This window comes from Mercenaria mercenaria, chromosome 19 (genome assembly GCF_021730395.1).
Source record: "Mercenaria mercenaria strain notata chromosome 19, MADL_Memer_1, whole genome shotgun sequence".
Lineage (NCBI taxonomy): Eukaryota > Metazoa > Mollusca > Bivalvia > Venerida > Veneridae > Mercenaria > Mercenaria mercenaria.
This window is the reverse complement of record NC_069379.1, coordinates 17,833,319-17,849,637: the sequence shown is the minus strand read 5'-3', so window position 1 is coordinate 17,849,637 and position 16,319 is coordinate 17,833,319. Positions and strand designations below refer to the sequence as shown.

The window sequence follows — 16,319 nt, the reverse complement described above, 5'->3', positions numbered from 1 at the left end:
GATATGCTCTAAATCTAAAACATCCAATTAGTATACATGTATGAATGAAAATTCAACTGTGTGGTTTCAATCATTATGAAACTGTCTTGCTCATTCGTGAAGCCAAATCACAATACTTCATCAAACTTTCAGACCAACTTAAAAACGGATCATTCTCTTCCAAAGACTGGTGGACTACTTTAAAATCCTTCATCTCTAAAACGAACAACGATGTTATTCCTCCACTATATAATTCTAATACTCGTAAAAGAACATCTTCTGATTTTGAAAAAGCTAACCTTTTGAATGATTACTTCCAGGAACAGACACACATTGATTACGAAAATATAGAGATACCCAATCTTGGCCATTCGAATGCTACCACTCTTTTAAATGAAATTCACATATCTCCAGCAGAGACTGAAGATATCTTAAAGTCTCTACCAGTTCACAAAGCCGCCAGTCCTGATGGTATAAGCAACAGAATTCTACTTGAGGCATCTCATGAACTAAGGAAGCCCATGTTAGTGCAATCTTCAAGAAAGATGATGCCACTCTTCCGAAAAACTATTGTCCAATATCTCTCTTAAACACTATTGAAAAGGTTCTTGAACGCATTATTTTCAAGCAAGTTTTTAACCATCTTCATGATTCCCGCTTTTTAACTCTTGTAAAACAACATCTTCTGATTTTGAAAAAGCTAACCTTTTGAATGATTACTTTCAAGAACAGACACACATTGATGACGAAAATATAGAGATACCCAATCTTTGCCAGTCGAATGCTACCACTCTTTTAAATGAAATTCACATATCTCCAGTAGAGACTGAAGATATCTTAAAGTCTCTACCAGTTCACAAATCCGCGAGTCCTGATGGCATAAGCAACAGAATTCTACTTGAGGCGTCTCATGAACTATCTTTTCCTCTTTGTGACCTTTTCAATGCTTCACTTCAACATTCTACTGTGCCAGCCGCATGGAAGGAGCCCATGTTAGTGCAATCTTCAAGAAAGATGATGCCACTCTTCCGAAAAATTATCGTCCAATATCTCTCTTAAACACTATTGAAAAGGTTCTTGAACGCCTCATTTTCAAGCATGTTTTTAACCATCTTCATGATTCCCGCTTTTTAACTCCTGTACAGTCTGGTTTCATTCCGGGTGACTCCACTGTAAATAAACTTGTCTTCATATACGATACTCTCTGTAAAGCACTCGATAACGGTCTAGAAGTTCGTGCGGTCTTTTTCGACATAAGTAAGGCCTTTGACAAAGTCTAGCACAAAGGTTTACTAATTAAACTAGAATATGCAGGAATCACAGGTTCTCTTCACATGTGGTTTCAAGATTATCCTCTCATTATCCTTTCATCAACATCCTCCTTTTCGAATGTTTAACCAGATTATTCCCGAGGTACTTGAACATAAACATCTTGGTGTTTTCCTGTCAAATGATTGTTGCTGGCATTCTCATATCAACTACATTGCAGAAAAGGCATAGAAAAGGGTATATATAATGCGGAAATTGAAATTCTCACTTGACTGTCGCTCCCTTGAAACCATATATATTTCGTTTATAAGGCCAATACTCGAATATGTAGACGTAGTGTGGGGCAATTGTACCTAGTATGAATTGGATCAACTTGACAAAATTCAAAATGAATGTGCTCGCATTGTCTCTGGAGCTACCAAACTTGTTTCCTTGGAAAACCTAAAGAGAGAAGTACCCTGGGAGTCACTTTCCGACAGACGTTACAAACATCGACTTATCATGTTTTTCAAAATGAAATCTAATCTGACCCCAGCATATCTATCTTCTCTTGTTCCTGATTCTAGTGATGACCGCTACAACCTAAGAAACTCTGAAAATGTACATGGTGTACCCGCTAGAACAGCATTATATTTCAATTGTTTTTTGCCTTCTGTTGTACGTGATTGGAACCTACTGAGACCAGATATCCGTAATTCTGAAACACTTTCATCATTTAAAAGTAACTTAAATAAAAACAAGCAGCGCAGTCCGGCCTATTATTACACCGGAAACAGGACACTCCAGGTGCTCCACACGACTACGAACTAAATGCAGTGCATTGCGTCAACATCTTTACCTAAAAAATATTTCTTCCACACCATTGTGCCAGTGTGGACAGATTGAAACTAATTTCCACTTCCTTTTTGAGTGCAGAATTTTTAATCGTTGTCGATACGATCTCCTTGATAATCTGAGGAATTTTGTATTTGACTTGGATACTGTTCTTTTTGGAAACCAGGACCTTTCTGATCAGCATAACATGACTATATTCACACATGTACAGACATATATATCCGAAAGTAAAAGATTCTTTTAGCAACCCTGAGACATGCCAATATCTTGCCTCTTTCTCGTTTCTCTCCTATGCTTGATTCATTCTATCATTCAATATTCACTTCCACTTTAATCTAAATATTTCTCTTCACTATACATTGTCCTCTTTTTTTTCTTTTCATCAGAAATGATTCATATTTTTTTTCTTACACATTTTAAGACTATATTCCTAGCCCCTTTACAGATTGCGATATGCTTATACAGTTATATTTTGTCCGCTGAGGAGAAGAATTCTATAAGACGTATCTTTCATTCTTATCCTTTCCTGTTTTGCTTTCATCACAATATGACATTTGTATTAATATATGCATGTCATTTTGGGAATAAATATGTTTAAATTAATCATTATTAAATTGTTTATAGCTTTTTACTTTCTCACACAAAGTTGTATTGAAAGCTAACTTGGGAGCTTTCATCTATCTACAATGGACTTCATCAGCCAACTCATCTTCTTTACATTGACTAGGGATTAGGATCAACACCACTCGAGGGCGTGAGTGATGTTAATGCTGTGTCCAACATGTGCGGTAACTGGAAACGGCCCCGTTCTCGTTGAGCCTCAGCTTGTATGCTCTGATGTGCACCGCCTCCTTGACCCCGCTTTCAAACCAAGAGGGTTCCCGGTCAAGAATTTGCACGGACTCCAAATGAGACAGCGTACCTTGGCTGTCTTGGTGTATGTTGCGTGATACCTCGCTACTGCTAGAACTAGGTCGTCTATGTTCCATAAATCTTGCTCTCAATGTTCGTTCCGTTTCACCTATGTAGTCCTTGCTACATTGAAACTTTTCATGTCCTTCACATTTTATATAGTAAACTGGGCCGCTGATTTCTTGTTTATTAGTTTTATCCTTTGGTTTTACAAGGATTTGTCTAGTGTGCCCTGTGGTTTAAAACAAACATTTATCTTGTATTTATTGAAAATTCTTTTCAGATGTTCACTCCTTCCTTTCATGTATGGGAGGATGACACACCCCTTTGAGTCTTTTCTACCCGATGTTTTGCTTCTACTTTGGTCTCTCTTCTTCAACAGATGTTTACTAACTTTGTTAATTGCCCATTGCCCACATAGCGAAGCCACCACCCCGGACAGTGGGGTTCTGTGGAAAATGCCAACGACTCAAAATATTCTATGTATAGGTTGCACTATATGGTGGATAACGGCAATCCCATGACAGCTCCGTGAATTGTAGGTAGTATTGTCCGTCGTACACAAAATATGTGCATTTTAAGCGAAGATACCGATCTGCTGATAGCGGTGTTTTCTGAGATAGCGTGGTGTCTGTAGAGAGTTTGTCTTTAATGATCGTCAATGCCTTAGCCACGGGTACACATGTACACTACGCACTTACATCATATGATACCAAGATCTTATCCTGATTCATTTTTGTCTTTTAGAATCCCTGTAAAATGCTTTGAATTCTTAATGTGATGGTTAGTTCTCCCCTCAAGTGGTGACAAAACTTTTCAATGTGGTTGGCAGTGTTGTACGTAATGGATAGATCCGATTTTTCTGACAAGGAACGGCATGCCCCCCTTGGATATTGTTGCTATGTCTCACAAGATTTCTCCAAAATGGCGGATATACATTATATGACGGATTCTCTTTTATAAAGTATCTAAATCTTCCACTGATTACTGTAAAAAGATCAAAAACCTGTCGGATCACGCGCTAAATGAATCATTTAATAATTATACGTAATGTTATATTAACTCCATGAATAAAAGTGATGAAATGTAGCCGTTAAATGTCGGTGCTAATCAGGTCTTCATAAATATGAAAGTCGTAGAATTTGATAAATTTGTTTATTTTGGGACCGACCAAAATGTTCACAGACTAATGGTATAAAGTATGATACACATAATAAAAAGAAATCAGATACAAGAAATATGTCTATAAATATATTAAAGTTAAATATGTTGATTTCACTGAATAACACCTGCGCGTTGTAAATTCTATATGTTCGTGCATGATTATGTTTATTTTAATTCAAAATTTCATTCATTTCTATATAATTTTCTATATTTGCAAATAAGTACCAGTATTATATTCAAATGTGATTTAAAATATGTTGTATTCTTCTGGAGACTCGACTGATACTGGAAGCTACAACATCGTTAGGTGTGGAAATTCTGCAATATTTATGTATACCTTCTGAAGGAATGTAAAGCGGTTTAAAAAAGTTAAACTTTGGCAGTAGGTACCACGGTTATCGCCCGCTGCGAACGACAAAATGAAACAGATCGATTGTCACATTGGTGTTATCACTAGTAGAGGGCGCCTGTTATAATTTGTAATTGATAATACATGTTTTTTATTTAAAAGAATGAGTAACAAATCTGCAGGTGTTAACGTTTATCAATATGCGACACATTAATTCATGTCATTAATTGAATTATTATATTTTTATAGATAGAAATATGTATTTTCTCATGGGAATCAGCATACATTCGGAAGATGGTGTTTTCTTTTTTTCCAACTTGTTATGTATATATTTCGGAATAATGTCTGTGAGTGCGTGTGTGTGAGTGCATGAGTGTTTTAATATCGCATTTAGATGAATATTCCGTAACGATGTATACACATATATATTACTTAACTTTCTAGTTTTCAAAATACAAATCTCATTGAATATAGAATTAACATGCGTTAAATGATCGTATGGCTTCTATATCTAATAGCCACTTTGATGTCTATAAACATCATTGTTTACATCTTGTAAGAATTACTTCAATTTGTAGCATTGACTGATCAAATAATAGTTAATTTATGTATCAGAACCAGAACAGCAACTTATGTAAATTAGGCGTTATTGCTTCATGGCTCCTCTTGTTACTGGCTACACTTGTTTTTTGTTGTTGTTGTTTTTTTTTCTAAGTATGGTAACGCAACAAACATCATTTTCATATCAATCTTTCTTCGTTTCAGCTGGTTCACGCACCATCTCCAACATTAAATAAGGCAAGAAACATGAGTAACGCGAGGCGCGCATCCTAATTACTTCTGATACCCTTAAGTAATGAGAAAAACAAAAAATCCATACAAGGAATATCTAGCATTTATATTCTTACACAAAATCTGTTGAGTGTGGCTGAATGCATTCGATATTACTTCTGACATTCTAAGGAGAAAAGAAAAAAATCAGTTCACGAAAATTTAGCATCAAAATCCTTATTGTGGTCGAAATTTGGAGATCGCCGTTCACATGTATATAACTTATTTGCCTTAAAGAGAATTGCGTTTTTCTCGAGTGCAGCATCGAATGAAAATCCTGTGACACCTGTCTGAACACCAATTCAAAAAAAGCTGTACTTTCTTAAAATGATGCACTTGATAGATAAGCATTCTACATTGGTTTTTATTACATGTCGTCACTTCTTTTCTTATTTCTAGATGTCATATCTACATTTTATACGTAAAACATCTCTTTTTCCACACATGACCGTGAAGAGAACGTAAAAAGTACTCTCTTTTTTATTTAGAACTTTACAGTCTGTAGATACTTAGTTACGGTAAGCTTGTGAGACACAATGGCGCCTTAGCAACAAAGTCTACGGATTGACAGATAACGCCTTATCTTATTGGCCAATATTATTGGTTTGATTAACAGATCGGATCCATCCATTGGTCCTACACTGCTCACGCAAGCTTAAACAAAACAAAGTAAGTTTGAATATGTAATTAGCAACGCCTCCATAAAGATTTTTTGTTCATTTTGCTTTCAAATACATTTCCTTTAAAAGTAAACATGATTATGAAAAAATATTATATTATTGAAAAAAGATTTATTGAAACAGGTAAATAAAAATGATATACAGCACGTAACTACTTGAACTGCCCATGCTGTTATCAGTCTCGGCAGTCTTTGTGACTATCTATTTGTGATAATAATAGTCTAATGAACAAATTCGGTAGCTTAAAAGGTTTATAAATATGAACTACAATCGTAATACATTCAAGAACTGAATGTATTTGAATATATGGTGTGTGTTGTCGGAAATATTTTGTCTACCCTAACATCAGTCGCTACAATGTAGTCCTTTCCCGTTAGAATGTTTTGTTGAATTTTATCTCGTGCAAATTCGAAGCTTATTGTTGAAAACATGTTCTGATTAATACATTGTCTTATAATATTATGAACCAACCAAGCCTTGTTAAGATAATTGCATTAGCGACATATTTTATAAGTCAGAAAACTAGAAAAGCTGAGGAAACGATACAAATGGGTAACCAAATAATCTGTCATTTTTTCAGGTAAAAGTTTTGTTATTAAAATTAGTATTCTATGCTCAGAGTGTAGGAGACACAAAGGTCTTTCTTAGTAATTTAAAACAGCGTCAAAGGAACATTTATATACAGGATATGAACACATCGTAAAATGATTTCAGTCGAGCACTATTTTATAAGAGTATATTTGAGTATATTTGAGCTCAGTTTCAGTAGTTACTTAACAGTTATAAATATAAGGATGTTCAGAATAACATTTAAAGACTGAGGTTGTCATCGCATAGATTGGCTGTTGAGACTGGTAGATGGAGTCGTCCAAATAATATACCTTATGAAAACAGAATTTCAACTAACTGTCAAATACATGTATTAGACGATGAGTATCATTTTGTCATTGAATGTCAGGAGTTTGTAGATTTAAGAAAACGGTATATAAGGAAGTAATTCTGGCTCCGCCCAAGTTATTTAAATATTTGCAATTAGTTACTGATGAAAATAGTAAAGATACCCGAAATATCGCAACGTATATCTTTAAAGCTTTTGAGAAAGGAAGTATCTAAATAGATAAACTCTAATGTTTAAATAGCTAATACATATGCTTGGGTTATCACAATTGTCTCTCCCAAAGCTGTTTTTAACTAATTTGTATGTATATTGATAAAATGTTGATTGATCTTGTCTGATTTATTGCATAATAAAGAGTCTAAATTATATATTATACCAGCACCCTAAAACATTTTTCAACTAGGTATGAATTAACATATAGATATATAAGTAATATATAATTATTATATTAAATTATACTTCCTTTTGCCATTATTTTCGTGAAAGTATGTTACTTGTATTTTGCTACCAATTTGTTTTATACGGATAAACAAATTTAATGCAAAGTTATTTATTGATAGTGGCGAATTTTTTTAACAAATATTTGTTTGCTATTTTGGGGTTGGTGCGCCTTGAGAAAATCGCAACTGGCACGACCTCTAAAACACTCGAGATTACATCATTCAGAATGTGACTCAAAGCAAAGTTTAACGTTTTTCGAGGTACCTATTGCATGAAGACCATACGTGCCACACGAGGACATGTTTGAATGCATGAATGATTAATTTTGTGGTAATTTGTTTGCAAACATCTAGAATGGTAGAAGGCAAATGATGCATAACAAGCAAGTTGTCTTATTCACTCGACCACGGCGGGACGTGAAGCCATTCGACCGCGGGGACCAAAACACCTTGACAACGGACACACTATATAATGTTAATGGCATACGCCTTGCATATATATGAACAAAAATCATGTCACCCTTACTATATACTTTCTATCTGTCAGTAAAAATTGCATCAATTAAAGTAGATTCGTACCGTTTCAAGCAAGTATTCTTTCAGACAGACTAAATAATACAATAGCACTATTGAAAACTTACATTTATGGAGAATGACTGATAGGGTTTCATAAATATGTTATAAATAAAACAATTTTCTTCCTACCAAGTATTCAGGCATACATATATGTACAATGCCTAATTGGAATGTTTCGTACATTTTAATAAAACAGATATTAATGATTTTATTTCAATATAGCTTACTGTTTTCTACGTTGAATTCATACTATTATAAGAGGTCAAGGTTATACGACTCTAATGACAGTTTATAGTTATCTTTATTATCACGATTTGTCTTAAAAGCTTCTTCGTCTTTTTATGATTGTTTTTTTCTTTGTGTGTGTTTCTAAAATTTGTTTTACCAGAGAGTATTTACTTTGTTGTTTAAACTTAACTATATATGAATTGTTTTATTGTTCATCATGTTCATATGGTAACAGAAAGATTTGGGCACTGAATTTTAATTTTCTAATTTTCAAAGGTAAATCTAGCAAAAGCGTTTCCATTATGCGAAATAATACATTATAATAGCTTACTGCTCCGATAATAAAATGCAATTGTAACCATATCATTTTTATAGTATTATACATTATCACAATGCTTAGATGTAAATTGGACTTTTTTTATTGATGAGTGGCCAGTTTGGACATGGCATTTCTATTGATCAGATAATTACATTTAAAGATACAATGCCAAAAATTATTTAATGCTCTAAAGTTACAGCAAAATGCAGCTCGAAATTTGTTATTTTGAAAATTATTAAAGGCTAATTTAGCCAGTTTAGCCATTAAAATCAATTGTCTGGTAGACCTAGAACAATAATATTTTTCAAGTGTTGAAACATTTGATGTTTGATGTTTGAAACAAATCTTAAAAAAACTAATTTCAAAGCTGCGAGTATTTGTCATTGAAAACGACTACAAAAAATCCCCCCAAAACAACAAATGAAAGCACAAAAATAGACTTAGTATAAAGAAGAACTGAGGTTTTCTTCTAAGACCTCTACATGTAAGAAATTAAAGAATGAAAAATATTTACTTGCCGAAAGCAATCTATATATCCAAATTTAACACAGCTTTATCGTTTATCTTTAAACAAGAATTCACGCTCTAATGTTCATTCACAAAATTTTAATTAGATTCAACAATTTGTTTATCTGAAAGTTGTATGTAAACAATTTCACGGGGTATGCCCTTTGCATAATATACGAGGGGTGTTCCAAAAGCAAGGTCACTTGTATCGGTTATCCTATACTGCAAATGTTCTGATCATTTTGATTTGCTCTGTTCTTTAAAATACTCTCCCTCCTAAATACATCTTTTGAGTCGGCCTGTCCACTTTTGGAAGCATTGTGCATACACTTCTTTGGGAACACCTATCAAATACTGATAACCAGCACATACAAGGGCAGTTGTTAATTTGTATCTCTTTCTAGATAGATGATATTTAAATTTCAGAAAACAAAAAATGTCGCTGGGGGCAAGTCCGGCGAAAACAGAGTGTGTGGAAGGCCGGTAACCTTCTCTGACTCCAAAAACTCAGTCACAATGCGTGCCTTGTGAGCGGGTGCATTATCATGCAAAACTTGGAGGTATTTAAGTCCTGATTTTGGGATATTGACTTTTGTAGTGGTTCTTCAATTTTCTTAGAACAACGTTATTATAAAGTTTTCCTGTGACCATACTGCCTTTTAGCATCGGCATTTGAATGATTGGACCCTTATGAGTAAAAACAATAACATACGAAACCTTCTTTACTGTTCGCATTCGTTTGGCAATACTTGGGCGTCTCGCATTTTTGTGGCCAAAATTCGGTTGGAACACTTCGGTTTTGGTTCAAAATGATAAACCCAGGTCTCATCATCAGTAACTATATTGTCAAAAACCTTTTTGCTGTATTTTGTGTACATGTTCGGAAGTATTTTTGCTATTGTTACACGGTTCCTCTTCTGTTCATCTGTTAGCAAATGGGTTATCCATCTTACATTTATTTTTCTAAGTTTTAGGTGTTTTCGTGCTAACGACAAGTTTGTAATTCGAACCAATTACCTTAATACGAATCGGGCATACTTCTTAGCCAACTGTGGATTATTTTTACGATGTTATCTTTCAACGTATTTGTTGCAGGACGACCTGTGCGAGCAGCGTCTTTGAGCTGCTGCTGTTTGGTCCTAAATTTAGCTACCCACCTACAAATAGTCATGCGAGACATGTGATCTTCCATATAAATGTCGCACACTTCACAGTGAATATCTACAGGCCTCGTGCAGAGTAGCGACCTACATTTTATGTAAGCCCCAATTTCAAGCACATTTACAGCTCTTTTTCCAGTCATTTTGCGTAAAGTGTAATAAATATGCTATAAAGCAATGTACACTGTATCAAGTTCAGTGAACGTGTGAGCGAGATATTTACCTATGTTATGATTCGGTGATCGTTCTATCGACACGTGGTGGTTTTTGTGTATTTTTCGCGAAATAAAACACAAATTACATTATTTTTGAACACCCCTCGTAGAAGGCACTGTCGCTGTCACGATATTTACGTTTAATTTACCTCATCATCCTACACCCTATCTATTTCAAAATAGTATTTAAAATACTGTAAAATAGGATATTTCTTTAATTGAAAGATCGGGCTTTGGCTTAAACTGAAATATGCCTCATTTGACTTAATGTCTTTTTGTATCATCACGTTTGTGCTGCTTGTTATTAAAACCAAGACAGGATTCAAACTCTTAACGAACTTATCGCGTTTTATCGACTAAGCAAGTATATAAAGTTTTTGGGATCCTGAGTTGTTTTAATGTGGTTTCTTCAATGCACGTTTGTCCTAGCATTTATTTTCAGTCATCTGAAATGTGACGAGTCGTGATCAAACAGGCTTCATTATAGGTCATGGCACAACGCAATGGTCGGATTCAAACTGATCTTTTCAACAAATGACATACGTATATTCCTTTGGGAATAATAACATTTGCAAATGAAGTGAATGGGTATTGGGGTCCTAACATGTTATACGTATTGGTGGCTTTTGTTAGTTTGTTTGATATCACTGATATGTTATTTTTTATCATTTAGGAAAATCTGTTAGTTTCCACACTGAAAAGCTTATATATAAATATACACATTATAATGCTAACTAAATGTTCAAACGCGTCAAATGAATCAAACGAGCTGCCATACAGTCGTTTTACGTAATTTCATAGAAACATTAATACCCACCCTATCAACACCCTAATTTCTGAAAATTCTGAATATACAACATGTTATAAAATGCCTTATTCATTGAAACACTCGTCAGTTTATTCACATACTTTATAAACACGAAGATAGTATCTTGTTTAAAGTATGTACTTATCTGGGTATCTCCATAATATCTATTTCATACCTCAGTTAATACTGACATAAACAGTTCGCTATACGGGTTTAAAGGTAATTGTCGAAAGTCGTAATATTTTATAATTTCACAAAATTTTAATCAGAATTTAAGGATATCGGTGTGACTGACAGTTTGATGATAAATTATATCTTAGCAGCTATGTAGGGTATTTGACACTAGGACGATAACATAAGTTCTCACGGCACATGCCTTGCATATTGTTTAGAAATATTTTGTGGACATAAATATACCACAAAAGCGATTTAAAGCATACTAGATTGCATCTAAACATACTAGAAAAAAGCATTTTCATCCGAGCGTGTTCTCGAAACATAACTAATGTCTTGGACATATATTCTGGCCAAGCTACGCTCTAACATGTATACACAACCGGTGGAGCAAACTGTACATTATGTACAATACAAACTCATTTAAAAGGATAATAAGTAAGTGTAGATTTCTCGGAAGCACAAAGCACCACAAACACAGCCTCAGAGCAACTCATTTTCAAAGTAGGTCTACAACAAAAAGAAGCTGTAACGGAAAAATGTTATATACAAATCTGGTGTATTTTCTATTGTTAGAACTGATAAGACAATGATAGGGTGGACAGAAGCCGATGGTCCATGTTTTTGTAAACAGTTATGTTTTTCTCGGGGTTTATACTTTCTTAAAACACAAATTATATCAGTGATTTTTTGATCAATGGAAAGGTTATAAAACAAGCAATTTATTAATTACTTTTAATTGTTATTACGAAATAAAATGGATTAATTATGAGCACTTAACTTACACTGTTTTTCTATTACAGTTCAGCATCACTACGCCACTTTTAAAATCATTTGTCATTTAAAACGGTTATTCATTGAAAAAATATATTTGAATACAAAAATATGAAAATTGTTAGTACTTCAAATCTTTTTAAATTTTGAAAATTCATAAATGAGCAAAAAAGTTATAAAAAAAATAAAAAATTCAGATCCAATACACAAACGGTATAAAAACATTTGTTTTTGCCAACCACCAGATAAACAGATGTTAGTGCGTGACATCACGGCGATCTTTTTTATAGACGGGTTGCTTCAAAAATCCAATAAGTACATTTAAATTTTATGCAAAAGATAAAAGGGTGAGGGGAAGGGGAAGGGGAAAGAAAAGTATGATAAAAAGCCCAAGAAATACTACTGTATATCTACACATACAAAACACATAAGCGAATAATTGTTACCAATAAATAAGATAAATTCTTCTTTAAGAGGCGCATTTTTACACATTGCGCTTTAGGTGTAGAATCAATGTACACAGCACGTGAAAGTGTTTGTCATGTAAAACGTGCGGTGAAACCTAAACACCAGGGAAACATTGAGAAAATCAGACAACAAACAGAAATGGTTTAGCTCATACAATATACGTCAGTCATTTTGGACTTAGTGACATCACCGTTTATTCTTACACGATTATTACCATATGCAATAATTTAATAAATAGCAGTATCGATACTCATCAGTTTTAAATTTTACAATCAGTTTCAGTTAAAATAAAGTTTAAACCTATTGGGGTTTTGACACTCATGTATTAGCGTGGAGCACTAAAACACATACTATGTTGTTATAAGAATAAATATAATTGATTTCATGATACATACCATAAGCTGCCTAATACATAATTCATTCGGACAATACTGAACTTTTACTATTACAAAAGAGGAGGTCTTCGTCATTAGTTTCAGTTCTTTCACTTGTGCTGATTATTTAAGAATAACCAAAGATAGTATTTCAACAACATTGATAAGACGTATAAGAGTATTGTATTCAAGACTTATTTTCGTATAAACAACATCGGTACCATAATATCAAGGACGGCCTTTTTCGAGAGATTGAATGTACGTTCTGACGTCGTTCAAACAAAAAAAAATGGCGTTGTACAAACATCTTTGAAAGTCAGCGATCACATTTTCCAGAAGAACATTTAATGACAGCTAAAACAAATTTTAATCGACATCACTATGCATTTTTTTGTAAGATTTAAGGCTAGTTAAAATTATTAGAATTAACCAGCCGAGTCAGAATTAAACGTATGTGAATCTTTCTTCATTGCTGTTCTATTCGTATATTGTAAAGATTGGTATCGAAGATGTTTTATATCAAATTATATTTATGGAAAGGAGCGCCTCATAATTTGTAGTGAGCTGCTGAAAAATGTAAATATAAGGTCTTAATGCCATCGCGGTTCATGGATTTGCCACAGGTCATAGTGTAGTTTACGGCAGTTTTAACGCACATTCACTCCTTAATTGCATGATTTTGCAAAGTTAATAGGATTTTGTTACACATATGTAATCTGTATTGGAAATCATTCTACAGAAACATTACGTTGGCATCATATGTAAGAATGTAGAGATACATTTATTGCAATCTTATATACTGAACTCTGCAGATAACTTATCATTTGACTAGATGCTGGTTCATATAGATGGCACCACGAAAGAATCACACAAACAAACAAATTGAATTATTTACATCTAAATATTTATTAGATAAAAAACTAGTCGGTCTTACACCAGTATTACTGAAAATGGTAATATAAGCATAAACATATATATAAACCATGTATCCAATAACTCATCGTGTCTTATATTTCTTGCGTAAAAGTATCGGCATACACATCCTTATTCTATATTTATTTTATTTATCCAATCGTGGATGCTTATTTGCAACACGTGACCGTACAATATATTACCTATTGGATGCACGGGCGTAAAAACAAAAACTGTATTTTTCCGTATTTGGACAGTTCAACAGCCCCGTGTTACGATAAAGCCCGAAACGCGTGTAAGTGTTGTTCAGAATGTAAATCAGGGGAAGTAGGCACTCTATTTAAAGACCTTGATTATGCGTCTTGAAAATACATAAAAGGCAGAAATACAATATCCAGTGAATCACTTATAATTTGAATTCAAATAAAATAGATATATATTAATAATGTTATTAACATTTTACTGTACAATACGAGATATTTTTGGACTCATACCGAGATAAGAAAACCATATTGGAAGAGCCGCTATGATTTTCTCAGCTGAATACTCGTCAAACTATAATAGGGTTATTATAACAGTAGCTAGATCTGGGATGCAGTATTCGGATCGAGTGGATTTTGCCAGATCGGATCTCACGAGGCGCGCAAGCGCCGAGTGTGATCCGACCTTGCAAAATCCACGAGAGCCGAATACAAAGTCCCAGATCTAGCTACTGTAATAATGACCCTTTTATTATATACCTTTACCATTTTGATTCTTGTTTTGTTCTTGAACGAAATCTTCAATGTTTATTGATATTAAATGGAACTTAGTGAAATTTTTAATGTGCGCTATTTATAGAAATGTCTCGGGTAATGCATATTAATGAAAATAGTCCGGCAGCATACAATACGGAAGGTACAATACGGAATTTAAAAGGTACAATACGGAATTTTTGTCTGTCTGTTCATATCTAATTGTGAAATACAGGCCTATTTTTTACAGAATTTATATAGGTATATAATAAATCTCCGTATTGTACGGAACAATATTAAATAATCTAATATTGATACTGGTTTTTGATAGCAGGTCAATACAAAATGTACTATATATGTATTTTGACTCAATTAGTCAAATTTCGTCCTGACCTGTTAAAGTTTTCTTTTTCATCATATTTATCATTCAATGACCTGAAATGCAGGAAATAAAACAGTCACACAACAAAAGGTACATTGTGACTTTATGTATCGTTCGATAAGCTCATGAGTTTTGGCATCCATTTTTATTTTTTTATAAGTGACCTTAAGTGATGCCAGATTATACTAGTGCAAAACAGGCAATAATTTACTTTGCTCAAATAAAACAAATGCATTCGTCAATTTGCTGATGACACTAGTTTGTTTGTAAGAAATAAGGCTGGCATTGAAAACGCTATTTCTACTATCCAAATGTTCGGAAAATATTCAGGATTATTACTAAATATAAATAAAACTGGGGCAAATCTAAACTTACAAATGAAATTGTAGGTGAAATTAAATGTAAAAAGAAACAAAACAGTAAAAGCTTTAGGTATTTTTTTTTTGGGAACAGATAAAAAGGAATGTGAAAAGTCAAATTGGGGATAGAAAATAGAATTGTGCCAAAAAATCATCAACCAATGGAATAAAAGAAAGCTATCGTTTTATGGCAAAGTAACCGTAATTGAATCTATCCTACTTCCAAAATTTACTTATTTGCTACAATCAATACACTAACCTAAGATTACAATGGACAAATTGGACACTTTGACTTCCTACTGGGGAATAAGAGAGAAAATACAAAATGGTTAATAATATTATTGCCAATGGTGAAAATTTGTGTAAATAGAAAATTAACGAAAATCCAAATTGTAACTATTGCAAAATACCAGACAATTTAGAATACTTCTTTGTTGTCTGTCTTTTGATACGAACTTTTTGGAAAAGAGTATTTAATTTAGAGATCTTAAAACCTGTTGTTCTAGTATACAACTTTGACAACAGCCATTACTGGGAATTTAATATAATTTTAACCGTAGCAAGATTTTGCATTTACAAATCCTTTTTTTTTTAAGTAATCAACGTTCAAAAGAATTGAACATTATCAACACCTTTTTATAAAAAATAAATATGATTAAACAGTACTTGAATATCAACGAGAAAGAGGTACATTTATAGACAAGTTTATAGAGAATTTCTAACATATATTTTAATACATCTACCTGAAATGACCTAGATATTTTTGGATGACTTTTATTGAAAAACAATGTAAAATCGTAGAATGAAACTGTTGAACTGTACACATGTTTTGTGAATGTTAGTAATAATTTAAATTAAAAAAAAAGAGAGAGAAAAAAAGAAAACATTTACTGCATTGTAACACATGTACAAACTATACAACTATGTACTTAATGAATTTTCAAACGCTCAGAAAAAACATTTTTCAGTATCT

General features: G+C 33.3%; 1 protein-coding gene across 1 annotated transcript in view; it reads right to left on the bottom strand.

The window, feature by feature from the left end:
* LOC123541885 (low-density lipoprotein receptor-related protein 1-like) overlaps positions 1-9,067 on the bottom strand; it is a 76,048-nt gene extending 66,981 nt beyond the window's left edge. The window contains exon 1 of the mRNA XM_053531407.1: positions 8,994-9,067. The gene's annotated coding sequence lies outside the window, so the exon portion shown is untranslated. The remainder of the gene's footprint in view (positions 1-8,993) is intronic.
* Between the last annotated feature and the right edge of the window lie 7,252 nt (positions 9,068-16,319).